Raw genomic sequence first — 12,036 nt, 5'->3', positions numbered from 1 at the left:
TGAGTTTGAATCTCATCCTCGTCGGCAAGTTATCTTTATGACATGTCCACCTTTGTCAATTGAAATTCTTCTGTCCCTTACTGCTCATATTTAGTGCCCCCCTCCACCACTGCCTTTCCAGAAACTCTTTGATTCCTTCCTCAGCTCCTGACTATATTCCATTTCACAATTGTGCCTATCGTCACCTGCTTTTCTCCATGTTTTGTGAAATGGAAGGTTCTTTCACCACCGTGGGCCCAGTGCTGTAAATGACGAGGTGGCCGAGTGGTTAAGCCGATGGACTGCTAATCGGTTGTGCTCTGCACGCGTGAGTTCGAATCTCATCCTCGTCGGCAAGTTATCTATATGACATGTCCACCTTTGTCAGTTGAAATTCTTCTGTCCCTCAACCCTTAGTGCCCCCCTCCACCACTGCCTTTCCAGCAACTCTTTGATTCCTTCCTCAGCTCCTGACTATATTCCTTTTCACAATTTTGCCTATCGTCACCTGCTTTTCTCCATGTTTTGTGAAATGGAAGGTTCTTTCACCACCGTGGGCCCAGTGCTGTAAATGACGAGGTGGCCGAGTGGTTAAGGCGATGGACTGCTAATCCATTGTGCTCTGCACGCGTGAGTTCGAATCTCATCCTCGTCGGCAAGTTATCTTTATGACATGTCCACCTTTGTCAATTGAAATTCTTCTGCCCCTCAACCCTTAGTGCCCCCCTCCACCACTGCCTTTCCAGAAACTCTTTGATTCCTTCCTCAGCTCCTGACTATATTCCTTTTCACAATTTTGCCTATCGTCACCTGCTTTTCTCCATGTTTTGTGAAATGGAAGGTTCTTTCACCACCGTGGGCCCAGTGCTGTAAATGACGAGGTGGCCGAGTGGTTAAGGCGATGGACTGCTGATCCGTTGTGCTCTGCATGCGTGAGTTCGAATCTCATCCTCGTCGGCAAGTTATCTTTATGACATGTCCACCTTTGTCAATTGAAATTATTTTGTCCCTCAACCCTTACTGCTCATATTTAGTGCCCCCCTCCACCACTGCCCTTCCAGAAACTCTTTGATTCCTTCCTCAGCTCCTGACTATATTCCATTTCACAATTTTGCCTGTCGTCACCTGCTTTTCTCCATGTTTTGTGAAATGGAAGGTTCTTTCACCACCGTGGGCCCAGTGCTGTAAATGACGAGGTGGCCGAGTGGTTAAGGCGATGGACTGCTAATCCATTGTGCTCTGCACGCGTGAGTTCGAATCTCATCCTCGTCGGCAAGTTATCTTTATGACATGTCCACCTTTGTCAATTGAAATTCTTCTGTCCCTCAACCCTTAGTGCCCCCCTCCACCACTGCCTTTCCAGCAACTCTTTGATTCCTTCCTCAGCTCCTGACTATATTCCTTTTCACAATTGTGCCTGTCGTCACCTGCTTTTCTCCATGTTTTGTGAAATGGAAGGTTCTTTCAACACCGTGGGCCCAGTGCTGTAAATGACGAGGTGGCCGATTGGTTAAGGCGATGGACTGCTAATCCATTGTGCTCTGCACGCGTGAGTTTGAATCTCATCCTCGTCGGCAAGTTATCTTTATGACATGTCCACCTTTGTCAATTGAAATTCTTCTGTCCCTTACTGCTCATATTTAGTGCCCCCCTCCACCACTGCCTTTCCAGAAACTCTTTGATTCCTTCCTCAGCTCCTGACTATATTCCATTTCACAATTGTGCCTATCGTCACCTGCTTTTCTCCATGTTTTGTGAAATGGAAGGTTCTTTCACCACCGTGGGCCCAGTGCTGTAAATGACGAGGTGGCCGAGTGGTTAAGCCGATGGACTGCTAATCGGTTGTGCTCTGCACGCGTGAGTTCGAATCTCATCCTCGTCGGCAAGTTATCTATATGACATGTCCACCTTTGTCAGTTGAAATTCTTCTGTCCCTCAACCCTTAGTGCCCCCCTCCACCACTGCCTTTCCAGCAACTCTTTGATTCCTTCCTCAGCTCCTGACTATATTCCATTTCACAATTGTGCCTATCGTCACCTGCTTTTCTCCATGTTTTGTGAAATGGAAGGTTCTTTCACCACCGTGGGCCCAGTGCTGTGAATGACGAGGTGGCCGAGTGGTTAAGGCGATGGACTGCTAATCCATTGTGCTCTGCACGCGTGAGTTCGAATCTCATCCTCGTCGGCAAGTTATCTTTATGACATGTCCACCTTTGTCAATTGAAATTCTTCTGTCCCTCAACCCTTACTGCTCATATTTAGTGCCCCCCTCCACCACTGCCTTTCCAGAAACTCTTTGATTCCTTCCTCAGCTCCTGACTATATTCCATTTCACAATTGTGCCTATCGTCACCTGCTTTTCTCCATGTTTTGTAAAATGGAAGGTTCTTTCACCACCGTGGGCCCAGTGCTGTGACTGACGAGGTGGCCGAGTGGTTAAGGCGATGGACTGCTAATCCATTGTGCTCTGCACGCGTGAGTTCGAATCTCATCCTCGTCGGCAAGTTATCTTTATGACATGTCCACCTTTGTCAATTGAAATTCTTCTGCCCCTCAACCCTTAGTGCCCCCCTCCACCACTGCCTTTCCAGAAACTCTTTGATTCCTTCCTCAGCTCCTGACTATATTCCTTTTCACAATTTTGCCTATCGTCACCTGCTTTTCTCCATGTTTTGTGAAATGGAAGGTTCTTTCACCACCGTGGGCCCAGTGCTGTAAATGACGAGGTGGCCGAGTGGTTAAGGCGATGGACTGCTGATCCGTTGTGCTCTGCATGCGTGAGTTCGAATCTCATCCTCGTCGGCAAGTTATCTTTATGACATGTCCACCTTTGTCAATTGAAATTATTTTGTCCCTCAACCCTTACTGCTCATATTTAGTGCCCCCCTCCACCACTGCCCTTCCAGAAACTCTTTGATTCCTTCCTCAGCTCCTGACTATATTCCATTTCACAATTTTGCCTGTCGTCACCTGCTTTTCTCCATGTTTTGTGAAATGGAAGGTTCTTTCACCACCGTGGGCCCAGTGCTGTAAATGACGAGGTGGCCGAGTGGTTAAGGCGATGGACTGCTAATCCATTGTGCTCTGCACGCGTGAGTTCGAATCTCATCCTCGTCGGCAAGTTATCTTTATGACATGTCCACCTTTGTCAATTGAAATTCTTCTGTCCCTCAACCCTTAGTGCCCCCCTCCACCACTGCCTTTCCAGCAACTCTTTGATTCCTTCCTCAGCTCCTGACTATATTCCTTTTCACAATTGTGCCTGTCGTCACCTGCTTTTCTCCATGTTTTGTGAAATGGAAGGTTCTTTCAACACCGTGGGCCCAGTGCTGTAAATGACGAGGTGGCCGATTGGTTAAGGCGATGGACTGCTAATCGGTTGTGCTCTGCACGCGTGAGTTCGAATCTCATCCTCGTCGGCAAGTTATCTATATGACATGTCCACCTTTGTCAGTTGAAATTCTTCTGTCCCTCAACCCTTAGTGCCCCCCTCCACCACTGCCTTTCCAGCAACTCTTTGATTCCTTCCTCAGCTCCTGACTATATTCCATTTCACAATTGTGCCTATCGTCACCTGCTTTTCTCCATGTTTTGTGAAATGGAAGGTTCTTTCACCACCGTGGGCCCAGTGCTGTGAATGACGAGGTGGCCGAGTGGTTAAGGCGATGGACTGCTAATCCATTGTGCTCTGCACGCGTGAGTTCGAATCTCATCCTCGTCGGCAAGTTATCTTTATGACATGTCCACCTTTGTCAATTGAAATTCTTCTGTCCCTCAACCCCTTACTGCTCATATTTAGTGCCCCCCTCCACCACTGCCTTTCCAGAAACTCTTTGATTCCTTCCTCAGCTCCTGACTATATTCCATTTCACAATTGTGCCTATCGTCACCTGCTTTTCTCCATGTTTTGTAAAATGGAAGGTTCTTTCACCACCGTGGGCCCAGTGCTGTGAATGACGAGGTGGCCGAGTGGTTAAGGCGATGGACTGCTAATCCATTGTGCTCTGCACGCGTGAGTTCGAATCTCATCCTCGTCGGCAAGTTATCTTTATGACATGTCCACCTTTGTCAATTGAAATTCTTCTGTCCCTCAACCCTTACTGCTCATATTTAGTGCCCCTCTCCACCACTGCCTTTCCAGCAACTCTTTGATTCCTTCCTCAGCTCCTGACTATATTCTTTTTCACAATTGTGCCTGTCGTCACCTGCTTTTCTCCATGTTTTGTGAAATGGAAGGTTCTTTCACCACTGTGGGCCAAGTGCTGTTAATGACGAGGTGGCCGAGTGGTTAAGGCGATGGACTGCTAATCCATTGTGCTCTGCACGCGTGAGTTCGAATCTCATCCTCGTCGGCAAGTTATCTTTATGACTAGTCCACCTTTGTCAATTGAAATTCTTTTGTCCCTCAACCCTTACAGCTCATATTTAGTGCCCCCCTCCACCACTGCCTTTCCAGCAACTCTTTGATTCCTTCCTCAGCTCCTGACTATATTCCATTTCACAATTGTGCCTGTCGTCACCTGCTTTTCTCCATGTTTTGTGAAATGGAAGGTTCTTTCACCACTGTGGGCCAAGTGCTGTTAATGACGAGGTGGCCGAGTGGTTAAGGCGATGGACTGCTAATCCATTGTGCTCTGCACGCGTGAGTTCGAATCTCATCCTCGTCGGCAAGTTATCGTTATGACATGTCAATTGAAATTCTTCTGTCCCTCAACCCTTACTGCTCATATTTAGTGCCCCCCTCCACCACTGCCTTTCCAGCAACTCTTTGATTTCTTCCTCAGCTCCTGACTATATTCCTTTTCACAATTGTGCCTGGTGTCACCTGCTTTTCTCCATGTTTTGTGAAATGGAAGGTTCTTTCACCACCGTGGGCCACTTGCTGTAAATGACGAGGTGGCCGAGTGGTTAAGGCGATGGACTGCTAATCCATTGTGCTCTGCATGCGTTAGTTCGAATCTCATCCTCGTCGGCAAGTTATCTTTACGACATGTCCACCTTTGTCAATTGAAATTCTTCTGACCCTCAACCCTTACTGCTCATATTTAGTGCCCCCCTCCACCACTGCCTTTCCAGAAACTCTTTGATTCCTTCCTCAGCTCCTGACTATATTCCATTTCACAATTGTGCCTATCGTCACCTGCTTTTCTCCATGTTTTGTGAAATGGAAGGTTCTTTCACCACCGTGGGACCAGTGCTGTGAATGACGAGGTGGCCGAGTGGTTAAGGCGATGGACTGCTAATCCATTGTGCTCTGCACGCGTGAGTTCGAATCTCATCCTCGTCGGCAAGTTATCTTTATGACATGTCCACCTTTGTCAATTGAAATTCTTCTGTCCCTCAACCCTTACTGCTCATATTTAGTGCCCCCCTCCACCACTGCCTTTCCAGCAACTCTTTGATTCCTTCCTCAGCTCCTGACTATATTCTTTTTCACAATTGTGCCTATCGTCACCTGCTTTTCTCCATGTTTTGTGAAATGGAAGGTTCTTTCACCACCGTGGGCCCAGTGCTGTGAATGACGAGGTGGCCGAGTGGTTAAGGCGATGGACTGCTAATCCATTGTGCTCTGCACGCGTGAGTTCAAATCTCATCCTCGTCGGCAAGTTATCTTTATGACATGTCCACCTTTGTCAATTGAAATTCTTTTGTCCCTCAACCCTTACAGCTCATATTTAGTGCCCCCCTCCACCACTGCCTTTCCAGCAACTCTTTGATTCCTTCCTCAGCTCCTGACTATATTCCATTTCACAATTGTGCCTGTCGTCACCTGCTTTTCTCCATGTTTTGTGAAATGGAAGGTTCTTTCACCACTGTGGGCCAAGTGCTGTTAATGACGAGGTGGCCGAGTGGTTAAGGCGATGGACTGCTAATCCATTGTGCTCTGCACGCGTGAGTTCGAATCTCATCCTCGTCGGCAAGTTATCTTTATGACATGTCCACCTTTGTCAATTGAAATTCTTCTGTCCCTCAACCCTTACTGCTCATATTTAGTGCCCCCCTCCACCACTGCCTTTCCAGAAACTCTTTGATTCCTTCCTCAGCTCCTGACTATATTCCTTTTCACAATTTTGCCTATCGTCACCTGCTTTTCTCCATGTTTTGTGAAATGGAAGGTTCTTTCACCACCGTGGGCCCAGTGCTGTAAATGACGAGGTGGCCGAGTGGTTAAGGCGATGGACTGCTAATCCGTTGTGCTCTGCATGCGTGAGTTCGAATCTCATCCTCGTCGGCAAGTTATCATTATGACATGTCCACCTTTGTCAATTGAAATTATTTTGTCCCTCAACCCTTACTGCTCATATTTAGTGCCCCCCTCCACCACTGCCCTTCCAGAAACTCTTTGATTCCTTCCTCAGCTCCTGACTATATTCCATTTCACAATTTTGCCTGTCGTCACCTGCTTTTCTCCATGTTTAGTGAAATGGAAGGTTCTTTCACCACCGTGGGCCCAGTGCTGTAAATGTCGAGGTGGCCGAGTGGTTAAGGCGATGGACTGCTAATCCATTGTGCTCTGCACGCGTGAGTTCGAATCTCGTCGGCAAGTTATCTTTGTGACATGTCCACCTTTGTCAATTGAAATTCTTCTGTCCCTCAACCCTTAGTGCCCCCCTCCACCACTGCCTTTCCAGCAACTCTTTGATTCCTTCCTCAGCTCCTGACTATATTCCTTTTCACAATTGTGCCTGGTGTCACCTGCTTTTCTCCATGTTTTGTGAAATGGAAGGTTCTTTCACCACCGAGGGCCTAGTGATGTAAATGACGAGGTGGCCGAGTGGTTAAGGAGATGGACTGCTAATCCTTTGTGCTCTGCACCCGTGAGTTCGAATCTCATCCTCGTCGGCAAGTTATCTTTATGACATGTCCACCTTTGTCAATTGAAATTCTTCTGTCCCTCAACCCTTACTGCTCATATTTAGTGCCCCCCTCCACCACTGCCTTTCCAGCAACTCTTTGATTCCTTCCTCAGCTCCTGACTATATTCCTTTTCACAATTGTGCCTGGTGTCACCTGCTTTTCTCCATGTTTTGTGAAATGGAAGGTTCTTTCACCACCGTGGGCCACTTGCTGTAAATGACGAGGTGGCCGAGTGGTTAAGGTGATGGACTGCTAATCCCTTGTGCTCTGCACGCGTGAGTTCAAATCTCATCCTCGTCGGCAAGTTATCTTTATGACATGTCAATTGAAATTCTTCTGTCCCTCAACCCTTACTGCTCATATTTAGTGCCCCCCTCCACCACTGCCTTTCCAGCAACTCTTTGATTCCTTCCTCAGCTCCTGACAATATTCCTTTTCACAATTGTGCCTGTCGTCACCTGCTTTTCTCCATGTTTTGTGAAATGGAAGGTTCTTTCACCACCGTGGGCCCTGTGCTGTAAATGACGAGGTGGCAGAGTGGTTAAGGCGATGGACTGCTAATCCATTGTGCTCTGCAGGCTTGAGTTCGAATCTCATCCTCGTCGGCAAGTTATATTTATGACATGTCAATTGAAATTCTTCTGTCCCTCAACCCTTACTGCTCATATTTAGTGCCCCCCTCCACCACTGCCTTTCCAGAAACTCTTTGATTCCTTCCTCAGCTCCTGACTATATTCCATTTCACAATTGTGCCTATCGTCACCTGCTTTTCTCCATTTTTTGTGAAATGGAAGGTTCTTTCACCACCGAGGGCCTAGAGCTGTAAATGACGAGGTGGCCGAGTGGTTAAGGCGATGGACTGCTAATCCATTGTGCCCTGCATGCGTGAGTTCGAATCTCATCCTCGTCGGCAAGTTATCTTTATGACATGTCCACCTTTGTCAATTGAAATTCTTCTGCCCCTCAACCCTTAGTGCCCCCCTCCACCACTGCCTTTCCAGAAACTCTTTATTCCTTCCTCAGCTCCTGACTATATTCCTTTTCACAATTGTGCCTGGTGTCACCTGCTTTTCTCCATGTTTTGTGAAATGGAAGGTTCTTTCACCACCGTGGGCCACTTGCTGTAAATGACGAGGTGGCCGAGTGGTTAAGGCGATGGACTGCTAATCCCTTGTGCTCTGCACGCGTGAGTTCGAATCTCATCCTCGTCGGCAAGTTATCTTTATGACATGTCAATTGAAATTCTTCTGTCCCTCAACCCTTACTGCTCATATTTAGTGCCCCCCTCCACCACTGCCTTTCCAGCAACTCTTTGATTTCTTCCTCAGCTCCTGACTATATTCCATTTCACAATTTTGCCTGTCGTCACCTGCTTTTCTCCATGTTTTGTGAAATGGAAGGTTCTTTCACCACCGTGGGCCCAGTGCTGTAAATGACGAGGTGGCCGAGTGGTTAAGGCGATGAAATGCTAATCCATTGTGCTCTGCACGCGTGAGTTCGAATCTCATCCTCGTCGGCAAGTTATCTTTATGACATGTCCACCTTTGTCAATTGAAATTCTTCTGTCCCTCAACCCTTACTGCTCATATTTAGTGCCCCCCTCCACCACTGCCTTTCCAGCAACTCTTTGATTCCTTCCTCAGCTCCTGACTATATTCCATTTCACAATTGTGCCTATCGTCACCTGCTTTTCTCCATGTGTTGTGAAATGGAAGGTTCTTTCACCACCGAGGGCCTAGAGCTGTAAATGACGAGGTGGCCGAGTGGTTAAGGCGATGGACTGCTAATCCATTGTGCTCTGTAGGCTTGAGTTCGAATCTCGTCCTCGTCGGCAAGTTATCTTTATGACATGTCAATTGAAATTCTTCTGTCCCTCAACCCTTACTGCTCATATTTAGTGCCCCCCTCCACCACTGCCTTTCCAGAAACTCTTTGATTCCTTCCTCAGCTCCTGACAATATTCCTTTTCACAATTGTGCCTGTCGTCACCTGCTTTTCTCCATGTTTTGTGAAATGGAAGGTTCTTTCACCACCGTGGGCCCTGTGCTGTAAATGACGAGGTGGCAGAGTGGTTAAGGCGATGGACTGCTAATCCATTGTGCTCTGCAGGCTTGAGTTCGAATCTCATCCTCGTCGGCAAGTTATATTTATGACATGTCAATTGAAATTCTTCTGTCCCTCAACCCTTACTGCTCATATTTAGTGCCCCCCTCCACCACTGCCTTTCCAGAAACTCTTTGATTCCTTCCTCAGCTCCTGACTATATTCCTTTTCACAATTTTGCCTATCGTCACCTGCTTTTCTCCATGTTTTGTGAAATGGAAGGTTCTTTCACCACCGTGGGCCCAGTGCTGTAAATGACAAGGTGGCCGAGTGGTTAAGGCGATGGACTGCTAATCCGTTGTGCTCTGTATGCGTGAGTTCGAATCTCATCCTCGTCGGCAAGTTATCTTTATGACATGTCCACCTTTGTCAATTGAAATTATTTTGTCCCTCAACCCTTACTGCTCATATTTAGTGCCCCCCTCCACCACTGCCTTTCCAGCAACTCTTTGATTCCTTCCTCAGCTCCTGACAATATTCCTTTTCACAATTGTGCCTGTCGTCACCTGCTTTTCTCCATGTTTTGTGAAATGGAAGGTTCTTTCACCACCGTGGGCCCAGTGCTGTAAATGACGAGGTGGCAGAGTGGTTAAGGCGATGGACTGCTAATCCATTGTGCTCTGCAGGCTTGAGTTCGAATCTCATCCTCGTCGGCAAGTTATATTTATGACATGTCAATTGAAATTCTTCTGTCCCTCAACCCTTACTGCTCATATTTAGTGCCCCCCTCCACCACTGCCTTTCCAGAAACTCTTTGATTCCTTCCTCAGCTCCTGACTATATTCCATTTCACAATTGTGCCTATCGTCACCTGCTTTTCTCCATTTTTTGTGAAATGGAAGGTTCTTTCACCACCGAGGGCCTAGAGCTGTAAATGACGAGGTGGCCGAGTGGTTAAGGCGATGGACTGCTAATCCATTGTGCTCTGCATGCGTGAGTTCGAATCTCATCCTCGTCGGCAAGTTATCTTTATGACATGTCCACCTTTGTCAATTGAAATTCTTCTGCCCCTCAACCCTTAGTGCCCCCCTCCACCACTGCCTTTCCAGAAACTCTTTGATTCCTTCCTCAGCTCCTGACTATATTCCTTTTCACAATTTTGCCTATCGTCACCTGCTTTTCTCCATGTTTTGTGAAATGGAAGGTTCTTTCACCACCGTGGGCCCAGTGCTGTAAATGACGAGGTGGCCGAGTGGTTAAGGCGATGGACTGCTGATCCGTTGTGCTCTGCATGCGTGAGTTCGAATCTCATCCTCGTCGGCAAGTTATCTTTATGACATGTCCACCTTTGTCAATTGAAATTATTTTGTCCCTCAACCCTTACTGCTCATATTTAGTGCCCCCCTCCACCACTGCCCTTCCAGAAACTCTTTGATTCCTTCCTCAGCTCCTGACTATATTCCATTTCACAATTTTGCCTGTCGTCACCTGCTTTTCTCCATGTTTTGTGAAATGGAAGGTTCTTTCACCACCGTGGGCCCAGTGCTGTAAATGACGAGGTGGCTGAGTGGTTAAGGCGATGGACTGCTAATCCATTGTGCTCTGCACGCGTGAGTTCGAATCTCATCCTCGTCGGCAAGTTATCTTTATGACATGTCCACCTTTGTCAATTGAAATTCTTCTGTCCCTCAACCCTTACTGCTCATATTTAGTGCCCCCCTCCACCACTGCCTTTCCAGAAACTCTTTGATTCCTTCCTCAGCTCCTGACTATATTCCATTTCACAATTGTGCCTGTCGTCACCTGCTTTTCTCCATGTTTTGTGAAATGGAAGGTTCTTTCACCACCGAGGGACAAGTGCTGTAAGTGACGAGGTGGCCGAGTGGTTAAGGAGATGCACTGCTAATCCTTTGTGCTCTGCACGCGTGAGTTCGAATCTCATCCTCGTCGGCAAGTTATCTTTATGACATGTCCACCTTTGTCAATTGAAATTCTTCTCTCCCTCAACCCTTACTGCTCATATTCAGTGCCCCCCTCCACCACTGCCTTTCCAGCAACTCTTTGATTCCTTCCTCAGCTCCTGACTATATTCCTTTTCACAATTGTGCCTGTCGTCACCTGCTTTTCTCCATGTTTTATGAAATGGAAGGTTCTTTCACCATTGTGGGCCCCTTGCTGTAAATGACGAGGTGGCCGAGTGGTTAAGGCGATGGACTGCTAATCAATTGTGCTCTGCACGCTTGAGTTCGAATCTCATCCTCGTCGGCAAGTTATCTTTATGACATGTCAATTGAAATTCTTCTGTCCCTCAACCCTTACTGCTCATATTTAGTGCCCCCCTCCACCACTGCCTTTCCAGAAACTCTTTGATTCCTTCCTCAGCTCCTGACTATATTCCTTTTCACAATTGTGCCTGTCGTCACCTGCTTTTCTCCATGTTTTGTGAAATGGAAGGTTCTTTCACCACCGTGGGCCCAGTGCTGTAAATGACGAGGTGGCCGTACCCGCCAAGAATTGGACTGCAAATACATCTTAACAATATCCGAACCACATTAGGAAAATAATCCGAACAACTGCTTATTCCAAACACATTTCGAACCATTCTGAACAGAGGTGGGTCTAGGGGTCACGTGACGTTTTGCCCCATTTTGACGTGACGTAAAACTGCAGAAGACTACAAATCAGCGCGCTGAGTGAAAGAGCCAGTACTGCACAGAACTTTTTCTTAAGAAGTACAAAAGAAAAGAACAACAGAGAAATAGGTATGTAAATGAAAATTATATGTATAAGCGACATGTATTTCTGAATTATGTTGATTGACCGATGTAGACTAACTGTCTCGATAAACGTATTCTTATTGTCTTTAACTTATCCGCAGAATTTACCTCAGAGAACGTAGTGGTACAGTACGCGTACAGTAGACAGTAGATGTAACGCTAGGTTACTGTACGACTGTACAGTACATCAATGCTAAATTGAGTAGTTACTTGGTCTTTGTCAGCGTAACAACAAAAAAAAGAATATCGATATGTACAGGCAAATTATTCTATGGACGTACGATTTGAATGTGCATGTTTGTATGTCGATCCTGGTACTATTATTACTGTACCCAGAGCAAACGATCACGACTGTACATCGATGCTAAATTGAGTACTTG

The 12,036-nt window shown here is 46.8% G+C and overlaps 14 non-coding genes across 14 annotated transcripts; all 14 read left to right on the top strand.

The window, feature by feature from the left end:
* The first annotated feature begins 552 nt into the window (after nt 1-552).
* On the top strand, nt 553-634 carry trnas-gcu (transfer RNA serine (anticodon GCU)). Its single transcript has one exon. It is a non-coding gene; the product is annotated as a tRNA-Ser (tRNA).
* A 535-nt stretch (nt 635-1,169) lies between these two features.
* On the top strand, nt 1,170-1,251 carry trnas-gcu (transfer RNA serine (anticodon GCU)). Its single transcript has one exon. It is a non-coding gene; the product is annotated as a tRNA-Ser (tRNA).
* Nucleotides 1,252-2,081: 830 nt separating this feature from the next.
* trnas-gcu (transfer RNA serine (anticodon GCU)) lies at nt 2,082-2,163 on the top strand. Its single transcript has one exon. It is a non-coding gene; the product is annotated as a tRNA-Ser (tRNA).
* A 233-nt stretch (nt 2,164-2,396) lies between these two features.
* Nucleotides 2,397-2,478, top strand: trnas-gcu (transfer RNA serine (anticodon GCU)). Its single transcript has one exon. It is a non-coding gene; the product is annotated as a tRNA-Ser (tRNA).
* A 535-nt stretch (nt 2,479-3,013) lies between these two features.
* trnas-gcu (transfer RNA serine (anticodon GCU)) lies at nt 3,014-3,095 on the top strand. The gene has a single exon. It is a non-coding gene; the product is annotated as a tRNA-Ser (tRNA).
* Nucleotides 3,096-3,617: 522 nt separating this feature from the next.
* trnas-gcu (transfer RNA serine (anticodon GCU)) lies at nt 3,618-3,699 on the top strand. Its single transcript has one exon. It is a non-coding gene; the product is annotated as a tRNA-Ser (tRNA).
* Nucleotides 3,700-3,933: 234 nt separating this feature from the next.
* On the top strand, nt 3,934-4,015 carry trnas-gcu (transfer RNA serine (anticodon GCU)). Its single transcript has one exon. It is a non-coding gene; the product is annotated as a tRNA-Ser (tRNA).
* Nucleotides 4,016-4,248: 233 nt separating this feature from the next.
* Nucleotides 4,249-4,330, top strand: trnas-gcu (transfer RNA serine (anticodon GCU)). Its single transcript has one exon. It is a non-coding gene; the product is annotated as a tRNA-Ser (tRNA).
* A 233-nt stretch (nt 4,331-4,563) lies between these two features.
* Nucleotides 4,564-4,645, top strand: trnas-gcu (transfer RNA serine (anticodon GCU)). Its single transcript has one exon. It is a non-coding gene; the product is annotated as a tRNA-Ser (tRNA).
* A 538-nt stretch (nt 4,646-5,183) lies between these two features.
* trnas-gcu (transfer RNA serine (anticodon GCU)) lies at nt 5,184-5,265 on the top strand. The gene has a single exon. It is a non-coding gene; the product is annotated as a tRNA-Ser (tRNA).
* A 233-nt stretch (nt 5,266-5,498) lies between these two features.
* trnas-gcu (transfer RNA serine (anticodon GCU)) lies at nt 5,499-5,580 on the top strand. The gene has a single exon. It is a non-coding gene; the product is annotated as a tRNA-Ser (tRNA).
* Nucleotides 5,581-5,813: 233 nt separating this feature from the next.
* Nucleotides 5,814-5,895, top strand: trnas-gcu (transfer RNA serine (anticodon GCU)). Its single transcript has one exon. It is a non-coding gene; the product is annotated as a tRNA-Ser (tRNA).
* A 3,920-nt stretch (nt 5,896-9,815) lies between these two features.
* On the top strand, nt 9,816-9,897 carry trnas-gcu (transfer RNA serine (anticodon GCU)). Its single transcript has one exon. It is a non-coding gene; the product is annotated as a tRNA-Ser (tRNA).
* A 535-nt stretch (nt 9,898-10,432) lies between these two features.
* On the top strand, nt 10,433-10,514 carry trnas-gcu (transfer RNA serine (anticodon GCU)). Its single transcript has one exon. It is a non-coding gene; the product is annotated as a tRNA-Ser (tRNA).
* Nucleotides 10,515-12,036: the final 1,522 nt, after the last annotated feature.

This window comes from Osmerus mordax, chromosome 11, assembly GCF_038355195.1.
Source record: "Osmerus mordax isolate fOsmMor3 chromosome 11, fOsmMor3.pri, whole genome shotgun sequence".
Classification (NCBI taxonomy): Eukaryota; Metazoa; Chordata; class Actinopteri; order Osmeriformes; family Osmeridae; genus Osmerus; species Osmerus mordax.
Note: the sequence above shows the minus strand (reverse complement) of the source record. Positions and strands in the feature narration are given on the sequence as shown.